The sequence below is a fragment of the Fulmarus glacialis genome, unplaced genomic scaffold (assembly GCF_000690835.1).
Source record: "Fulmarus glacialis isolate BGI_N327 unplaced genomic scaffold, ASM69083v1 scaffold39059, whole genome shotgun sequence".
Lineage (NCBI taxonomy): Eukaryota > Metazoa > Chordata > Aves > Procellariiformes > Procellariidae > Fulmarus > Fulmarus glacialis.
The window spans coordinates 18,048-26,857 of record NW_009234594.1 but is presented as its reverse complement, the minus strand read 5'-3'; positions in this window follow the sequence as shown (position 1 = coordinate 26,857).

Sequence of the window (8,810 nt, the reverse complement as noted above, 5' to 3'; positions counted from 1 at the left end):
TCATACTGTTCAAATATTTTTCTATCAACCTGGGTGTTAAGGTAAAGAATGAATGCCGTTGTACTCTGTGATGTTGATGCTGTGTTAATAAGGTTTATTAAATCAAATTGTGCAGTAAACCACAGGTGAAGTTAAATTATGTGAAAAAGTTACAAACCATGAGAGAATTTTAGAAATCAATTATCAACTTTCCTGCTAGTACTATTACTTTCTTTTGTTGAGAGAACAATGTCCATACATGGCCATGCAGCTGTGAAATTTTAAAACTTGTGTAGATTTATTACTGATTTTTATTATTTGTTGAATTTTTGTTTAAGAAATGAAGGCACATTTACAAGCGTTGTAATAGCTTCATTCTTTTGTTCTTGTAAGTTAATGTACAAAGGCTATAAGTAATCCCATTTTGGGCTGCCCCAAGTCTCTACACTTGTTCATTTATAAGTATACAGTCTTTTGTTGGTAATTTTAATTGACTGACCCAATATGAACATATATTTGGATATAATGCATAGCTGTCAACTGGTAATTGTGTTTTAATATTTGAATATTTTGTATAGGAGTAAAAGGACCAAAATATTCATTGCTGGTATGCCTGTATTGGGAAAGATAATAAAATAAGTACTCTGTAATTTGTAGATTATATTGGAGAAACTCTAAGTCCAGTAATTGATGAGAACACAATCAGGAACCAGGGTAATGGCCCTTAATCGCAGAGATGAGCAGTCCCTTCTAAATGCCAGAAATGATCACCATTTCATCCCACTTCAGTGGGACCCAAAGAATAGTAACACCTGCAGTGAACTGTTTTCTCAGTGGTGTTGTCTATAGGGGCTATATGAGGTTGGAATAACTGATCTAAACTCATCCTAAAGATAGATTTAGTCTATCTAGTGTCTTCAGCTAAAGCAAGTTTAAAATAGCTATGACTTCAACTTTTTAATGTTGGTTTACAATATTTCTAAACAAACCTTGTTTGCTTCTAACCATGAGAATAAAGTAAAAGATCACATGTTTTTATATAGCTTTGAGGAATATATTCTTTTACAAGAAAATAATATTAACTAAAAATAGTTTATGGTCAAAAGTAATCTGTGCTTTGAAAACAACCTGAGCATAAGAAAACAGGAAGAGGAAAGTAGGTTGAAATGTTAAGCATTGTGCTTTGTCAATACTTGCCAAGAAATTATTTAAAGAAAAGTTATGCCTAAATGGTAAATATAGTATTGGAAAATAGCTTCTGTATGGGATGAGCTAGGTATGACCAACAGTTACCATTGCTTTTCAAGGAAATGAAGTGACATGTAATATCAGAAGATATCAAGGAACATTCCAATTCTATTTTTCAACCCCTTTGCGTGATCAATGGACTCACACTAGCCTGAATTAAGATTGGAAGATGAGCAAATGCAATCTGTGAGGACCCTCAGACCTCAAGTAAGGCCTTTTGTCATCAGCCGCTGGAAGGAGAATGTTATTGGAGTTTATATTTGCAAGGTTCAGAATTTCACCTTTTATTTCATCCTCTGCGGTGGTAACACTGAATCCATATAATACCAAAATGTGTTGTGCATTAAAGAGAGAACATACGCTTTGATAAAACATGTTGTTGTGTGTTCCACTTGTGATTGCATGGGTTTTCCATGTCTTTATTATCAGAACAAATTCCACTGTTGTGGAATGTCCTAAAGATATTCTGCAAATTTTGATACGTTGCATGTCTGCAAAGGTAGCGTAGACCTTGGTCACACAAGCTTGTCTTGTGCTCTGGAGGGGTATGGGATTTTCGTAGAATCATAGAACATCTCAAGTTGGAAGGGACCATAAGGATTACGGAGTCCAACTCCCTGCTTCTGGCAGGACTACCTAAAACTAACCCGTATGACTAAGAGCATCGTCCAGATGCTCCTTGAGCTCTGACAGGTTTGGTGCCGTGACCACTTCCTTGGGGAGCCTTTTCCAGTGACTGACCACCCCCTCAGTGAAGAACCTGTTCCTAATGTCCAATCTGAACTTCCCCTGATGCAGCTTCGTTCTGTTTCCTCGTCTTTTATTCAATATCTGGCATTTCAGGGCACTTGAGTATAAATTGTCCCTTGTATATTATAATCTGCTTTAGACAGGCAGGAAACATTTTATAGATGAGAGCAGATACATTTTATGAAGCGATCTGAAGCTCCACTCTGAAGTAAACACTGAGTACTGAAGTAGGCCAGACTTGGACTGGGAATATGTTCACAAACATGTTCTACAGTTTTTTGATTCTACTTGCTCAAAGAAAATTTAGATCTCTTTAAGGTTACATAATACGACTAAGAGAAAACACCTAAAACTAACTAAACTGTAGAAATATTTCCAGTATTACTAATACCGAAAATACCACATTTGAGCGTAATTTTCAGCAAATCATACATGCGTATTTTTGCTTACTTTTAGGTGAAGGTTTGGGGCTATTCCAATATTTATGTATTTCTACTATAAAGTAGTTGGCTTTAAGTGACTTCAGTATAATCAGATTTGGTTATACTGTTTTCATCAAGCAATTTGAGGTGACTGATTTATTTGAAATGCCTATAAATGTCAAGCATTTGCTGATTCAGAGTTAATCAGTTCACCTTGTTGTGAAGTTGTCTTAGTTTTTAAGGTTTGCCCCTCAAACCAGCTTATCTAGAAATTTGAGACAGTTCTCTCCTTCAGTCTCTACTATGAATCCTCCAGGTGTGTTTTACCCCTGAAGATGGGTTGGTTATCCTGCTCACTAGCTTGACTGATGACATCTGAGACAGCAAAATTTGTGTTTCCTGCTTGAGTGAAATCTTGATTCCATCAGAGTTAAGTAACAAACATTTGTTAATCATAGTTTTAAAAAATGGATAGGCCATATTTTTTAACTTTGCTAAGGTGTCCTGGGGTAGCTTTCTCAGTCAGGTCTACTGTTCAAAAAACTACTGTAACATTAGGCTGGTTTGGAGCTTTTTCCTGTGTTAGGTAATAGCAACAAAAATAAAAGCAAAACACTGTACCAAGTTTAATGTACAGACGTTTTATGTCTCTGTTTTACTAATGCATGGTATGCTATTTTTGTATCTGGGACAACACATATTCAGTGAAGTGTATCTGGTCTCAAGTGCATGTTTTTAATAATTTTCCCCTAAAAATGGATCTAAAAAGTGGTCAAATCTTATTTAAGAAATGAGTTTTTAGCAGATGTAGTTCTGTTTACTTGAGGTATGTCTTTTCCTCTTAAATTACTGAATGTCCCTCATAGGTAATACTTAGTTTTCGGGTGGTTGATTGTGTCATGGATATTATAACATTGATGAAAAGATAAATTAAGTTGCCTTCTTATGGTTTGCCTTCTGTTTTGTGTAGATGAGTAGTCTTGTTGATCTTGGTGAGAATGCTGTATTGAATGTGTTTGTAGAATCAAAATCTATAGTCTACAAGTTTCTGATTTATACTTTTTCCCTTAATGCTAGGAAGACTGGATTTTAGCGATGTACTTTAAGTGCTTTAGCAGATTGATCCCCTAAGCTGAGTGTGGTGTAATTGCATTAATTTTTTTTGCAGCATAATCTTTAACATGGTATATCCTTCTTGCATAAAGATGAGGGAAGTGTATGGCATTTGAATGCAAATTTCCATTTTCCCTAATGTTACTGGAAAAGTAGTATTTCGTCTATTGATTAAGAGCAAGTTCTTATAAAGTGGGAAGATTACAGCTACTATGACTGTTTTCCATAGTAATTCAAAATAATTTCTCTCACCTGTATCAGATTTCTGTTGAAGTAAAAGTAGCAGAATGCTCATTAAAATGCCTAATATGTATAAAACATATATATACATATGCATATGTATGCATATCCATACACATAACCGGTAATTCACTGTAAGAATTCACAACTACGGTGTCTGTTAGCATTTTTTAAAATCTGTACCTGTACATTCTTCTTCTTGGCTATATAAAATCACTAAATCCTTTTGCATGTGATGCATGTTACCTTAACATTGTGGTAGACTGGTCTGAGTTTGCTCTTAAGAATATCTGTCTGAGAATAAAGGCACCGTACTTCTTTAAATTAATGTAAATTAAATAGATCCTGAGTCAATTAAAAGCAGTTATCTTTAAATAGAAAATAAATTCATTACTGGACTTATGTAAGTATCCTGCTTACCTTTGTTTATAAAAGATATTAAGAGATGAATATTGGGATAGTGAGTAAGGCAGTAGTTTCTAATCTATAGTCTGTGGTCAGCAGGTAGTTCACTAGGCTCTGATAAGACGTATAGTGCTGTATCAAATCTATAATATTTTTGTTTCATGTTGATTATCGGAGTATGATGTAGTCTGTAAGAAATCCTGAGAACTGGCAGTGGCCCATTTGCTCCTTATCCTAATAAATTGATCTTCCTGGTTCACTCTATTTAAAAATTAGTACAAAGAGATAGATATATACTGCTTCATATTACAAGCAATATTAATCAAAGTATTAAGTTTTGCCCTTGAGTGCATACAGATTTCATGATCTTCCCTTTTTCAGTCTTTTCATTAATCTTCAGCAGAATGCATCTTGCAAAAAATGCGTGTAGGCTCTTATTTGTCTGGAAGTAATCATTTTTAATTATGCTTTATAGGTATTAACTTATTTTTTTACAGTTGCAGAATTCAGTCTTAGAATAGTGTTTTGCACCCATTTATCTTCTTTTTTTAATTGTTCCTCACAGTTTTGTCCATATGTCCAAAATATACCAGTCTAATAAAGTACTACTCAGCGAATTCAAGTAAGAAAACAGGAAAGGAGAAGGTGTAAAGACAAAGTAATTTGAGTAGCTTTCAAATTTTTGGTGTTCATGCATTCTTCATTTTGCTTTTCTCCATTGTACTACTGGACAGACTTTGCTCAGAGAATCTCAAACTTCGTGTGAATTTTTTTAAGATTTCATTGCCCTTCAGCGTTTTCTTTCCAGGGCAGGAACTTGACTGTGCTGTTTAGTTCTTATCACACTTACATACTTGCGTAATTTATAGGTGGCCTTTCAACTTTTTTATGGTAGAAATATTAATCTCTTATTTGAGCATGTAAGTACAAATTCCTAAATTTGAAGAGAAGTGATGTAAGTTCTTGCACTTTGTTTTAGGAAACAGAATGTTACAACTTTTCAGTTAGGGAGAACTGTAAGAGACATTGCAGAGCAGAATTTGGTTGGTGGCGAAATTAATTGGATGTGGAAGAATAAAGTTGATGAAGTGTTGAAATAGGTAATGGTGAACATTTAAAATCTAGAACAGTGGACCCCAAGCTTTCTTGCACTGTTAAGTCCAATTATCAAAATTTTCTATTAATCACTATGTTACTGGTGTATGATCAGACATTTAACACAAAGCATTTGAAAGGTAATGTGGTTCTACAGGAGCAGTGATTTGTTAAGCATTAATTAAAACAATGGACAGTTTGCCTGTACGCTAATTTCCCTTCTGTGTAAAATTATAGCTTTCCTTCTTTAGGATTCATAGTTCATTCAAATTTAGATCAAGAAAGTAGAGGCCATGAGGTGGAGTAGGGGACAAGGCTGGCAGGTTTGGTGGTAGAATGGATGCCTGAGGGTGGCTGCACTCAGAACCACATGTGGTTATGGCTGTTAGGGAATAGTGCTGGATGGCCACAGCAGAAGACAAAGGTGAGAATGCTGGTGGCCTTGAGTATGTTCGTAAGACTGAAAACTTTGTGTATAAAGCAAAAGGCAAGGGCATGTCAGATTAATCAAATTTGATATCCCTTCTTCCATTTATTAAAGAAAAATCAGTCAAATATTAAGAGGCTGTTGTAAAAGCAATTGGGATTTGTACAGGCAGACTGAAAGAACTGGATTTTTGCAAATGTGGGAAGAACTGTTGCTACTTGTACTTTAAAAAGAAAAAGACATAAATACCAGTGATTCGATTATGGTAACATCAGGCTTGTTCTGGCAGACTCAGGGTAAGGGAAAAATTATCTTTAATATCAGACTCCATATTCAATTATATATGCACTTTGTAGAATGAATTCACTCCATGACTCCAACATGGTCATACCAATTCAAACTGTTTTTCTCTTCCAGGAAACGGAAAATAACACTCATTTAATTGCAACAGTTATTTTTTGTGAAATTTTGTTTGTAGAGGTCTGATTTTTCTTTCTTAATTTTCAAGTGGACTATCTTTGTGATGTTTACTGAATTCTTAAATTCTTACTCGTGATCTTTAAATTAAATAGGCTAAATTGCCTATTACAGGCTTCTGTCTGCTGTATTCTCTTCCCCGCTCCCATTTCTGGGTAACAGATGAATGTGGCATAACTTGGGCATGAATTGGATAGAGAATCTGTTAGAGAAAACACTTTAAAACCTTTCTGCGTTCACTGTTGAGTCTGTTTTTTTCCTGCCTTCATTGAACCAGATCATATCTGAAGACATCTGCATCTGACTGTTGATTGTAGAAAAGGAAACACATGTTATCTCTGTAAAATTTAAACCTAATTTGTTTAAGTTTTTTCTCTCCTTCTATTGCAGTATTGCTTAGGAGGACTTTATGATAGTGAAAATATAATTGAAAGCTTCTAGTAATAAACATGCCAAATATTTTAAAGCATACTGGGGAGCTATTAACGATGTTGCTTCACTTCCTCTATCTATTGCATGATGGTAAACACGGTGTTTTGAAGGGACTTTGCAAGTTTTAAAGTCTTTGCTTTCATTTGATATTTTAAAAACGTCATGCCTTTTTTTTTTTAATGGAATGCTTGTTTTAAAGAAATGAATATGCCAAATTTTAAATTCTGTGTAGATAGTCACATTATATGCCTGTTTTCACAAGCTGGTCATTTTTGATAGTTGAAGTTGTTTCTCATTTCATTTCGCAACAGTTTGAGGTTTGTGGTTTCACAGGTTTTGCTGCAGTAATCATTAAATCTGCTACTGTGTTAGGAGAACCTGAAAAGTGAAGTTCAGAAAAGGCTTTTACGTAAGACAGTAAGGCTTTACTTCGATACTTTCTTGTGTTGCAAAATGAGGTTTTCTGTACAAAAATATCTGAATTATTTTGAGATGCTCATTGCTGTGTTAGGTAGTTCTTATAACTTCACTGAACAGCATAGACAATGGAAAGTGGTCAAGAAATCGGTGTATTCTAACTGAATGAGTTTGATTTTTGAAGTGTGAAACGTGCGTGGGACTGGAACTTAGATTTGGACTAGATAAGTTTTACCTTTTTTCAGCATTAATAAAGTTTAAATCTGTTTATTTTTGTAATAGTCAGCATTTTTATCTTTTTACTGTGTTTTATCCCAGATTTCACCATCTTTAATGCAGCTTGGCCTTGTCCAGTCTTGTTTCCCATTGCATTCTAAACATGCTCTAAACAAAACAAGACATGTCAAGGGAATTCTGCCACGAAACCGAAATAATCAGTACGGGGACAGGCTACTTTAGAATGGTTCAATATTGTAAAATCATAGTGATGTATCTCATCTTTCTGGAGTAGGACTTCAACCATGCTGTTTCATTACCGATTTGGTGGGACGCATTGTGTCCAAAACACCCCGTTAAGTCACTGTCTGTTTGAGTTTGGTAAGAGCGGAAAAGGGCATTTTTTCAGCAAAATACTTTTCATATACATTTCCTTAAGAGTGTTTAAAACTAAACTTCTATATAGTTTTGGCTCAAAAAGCAGTTTGAGGCTGTTTTATGGCTGCTTTATTATGTGTTTAAAATTTCAGAAAGAAATTCTGTGTTGCAAGTTCAGGGACAAAGTTGTATACAGAACAATTTCAGAAGAGATAGCAACTCAGAGTAGTTGGTGACTCTTGAGCAGTAGTAACAGGTAGTGATAGTAGAATAGATACAGGACCAAGCATTACACTGTGAGATGGTAAAGGTACATGGTCCAGAGCACAGCCGGTATTGGTGCAGTAAGGGAGAAATTTGGTCCCTAACCGAAATTCTCACACTGGCAGAACTAGGTCTATAGCAGTTGAGACACAGCTCTGTCTTTGCTATTTATGTTTGCTTAGGGTAGTTACAAGCTAAGGCTAGGAGTAATTTGCTCACAGACTCATTATTGCTGTTGATGTAATCATATTTTGAATCAAGACTGTTCCACTGTGTGAATCAGGATGCTGTTGTCATAGATGTTGTAAAGTTGCCTTTGAGACCTTAGTCTTTGATGTTTTTGAAGGAAAGTAGGGGAAGTAAGCATCCAAAAGCCTGTGGTAATCTGATGTATAGCTTTCTAATGCCTTCTTTCTCTTACTTTCCAAAGGACTTTTACCTATAGATTCACACACTTAAAGAGTACATTCTGTAGAAACTGAAAAATTGGGGCTTACTGAGAAGAGAATCTGATAAGTTGACTACAAAAGATCCCACTTGAGTAGGATCCCCTACTTGAGTACTACTCGGTAGTAATTCCTTCTTTACCAGAGGTTTGCTAGCAGTACTTCTGGAGGCTGATTCCAGGCTTGATCTGTGTGTGTAAGAGAGAAAAACTGGACTTGAGAAGAAGAAATAAGTCAAGACTTATGTCTCTTAGGTTTGTTAATTCTTATTGTAGTTGTATCATTTAGAAGCACAAATTTAAGGCCCGGCTAATGTATTTTTTTAAACCTATTCAGTAAAATGTATACTCAAGCAATGTTTTTGTACTTCTTTGGTTACAAGAGTTGTGGGTGCTAATGTTTTTGTTGTGTGTTTTTCCATGGTGTTCATGAGTAAGTCCTACAGAATAATTGCCTAATAAAGCTATTGTGTATTAGCAGACTAGTATTGGAATCAGCAGG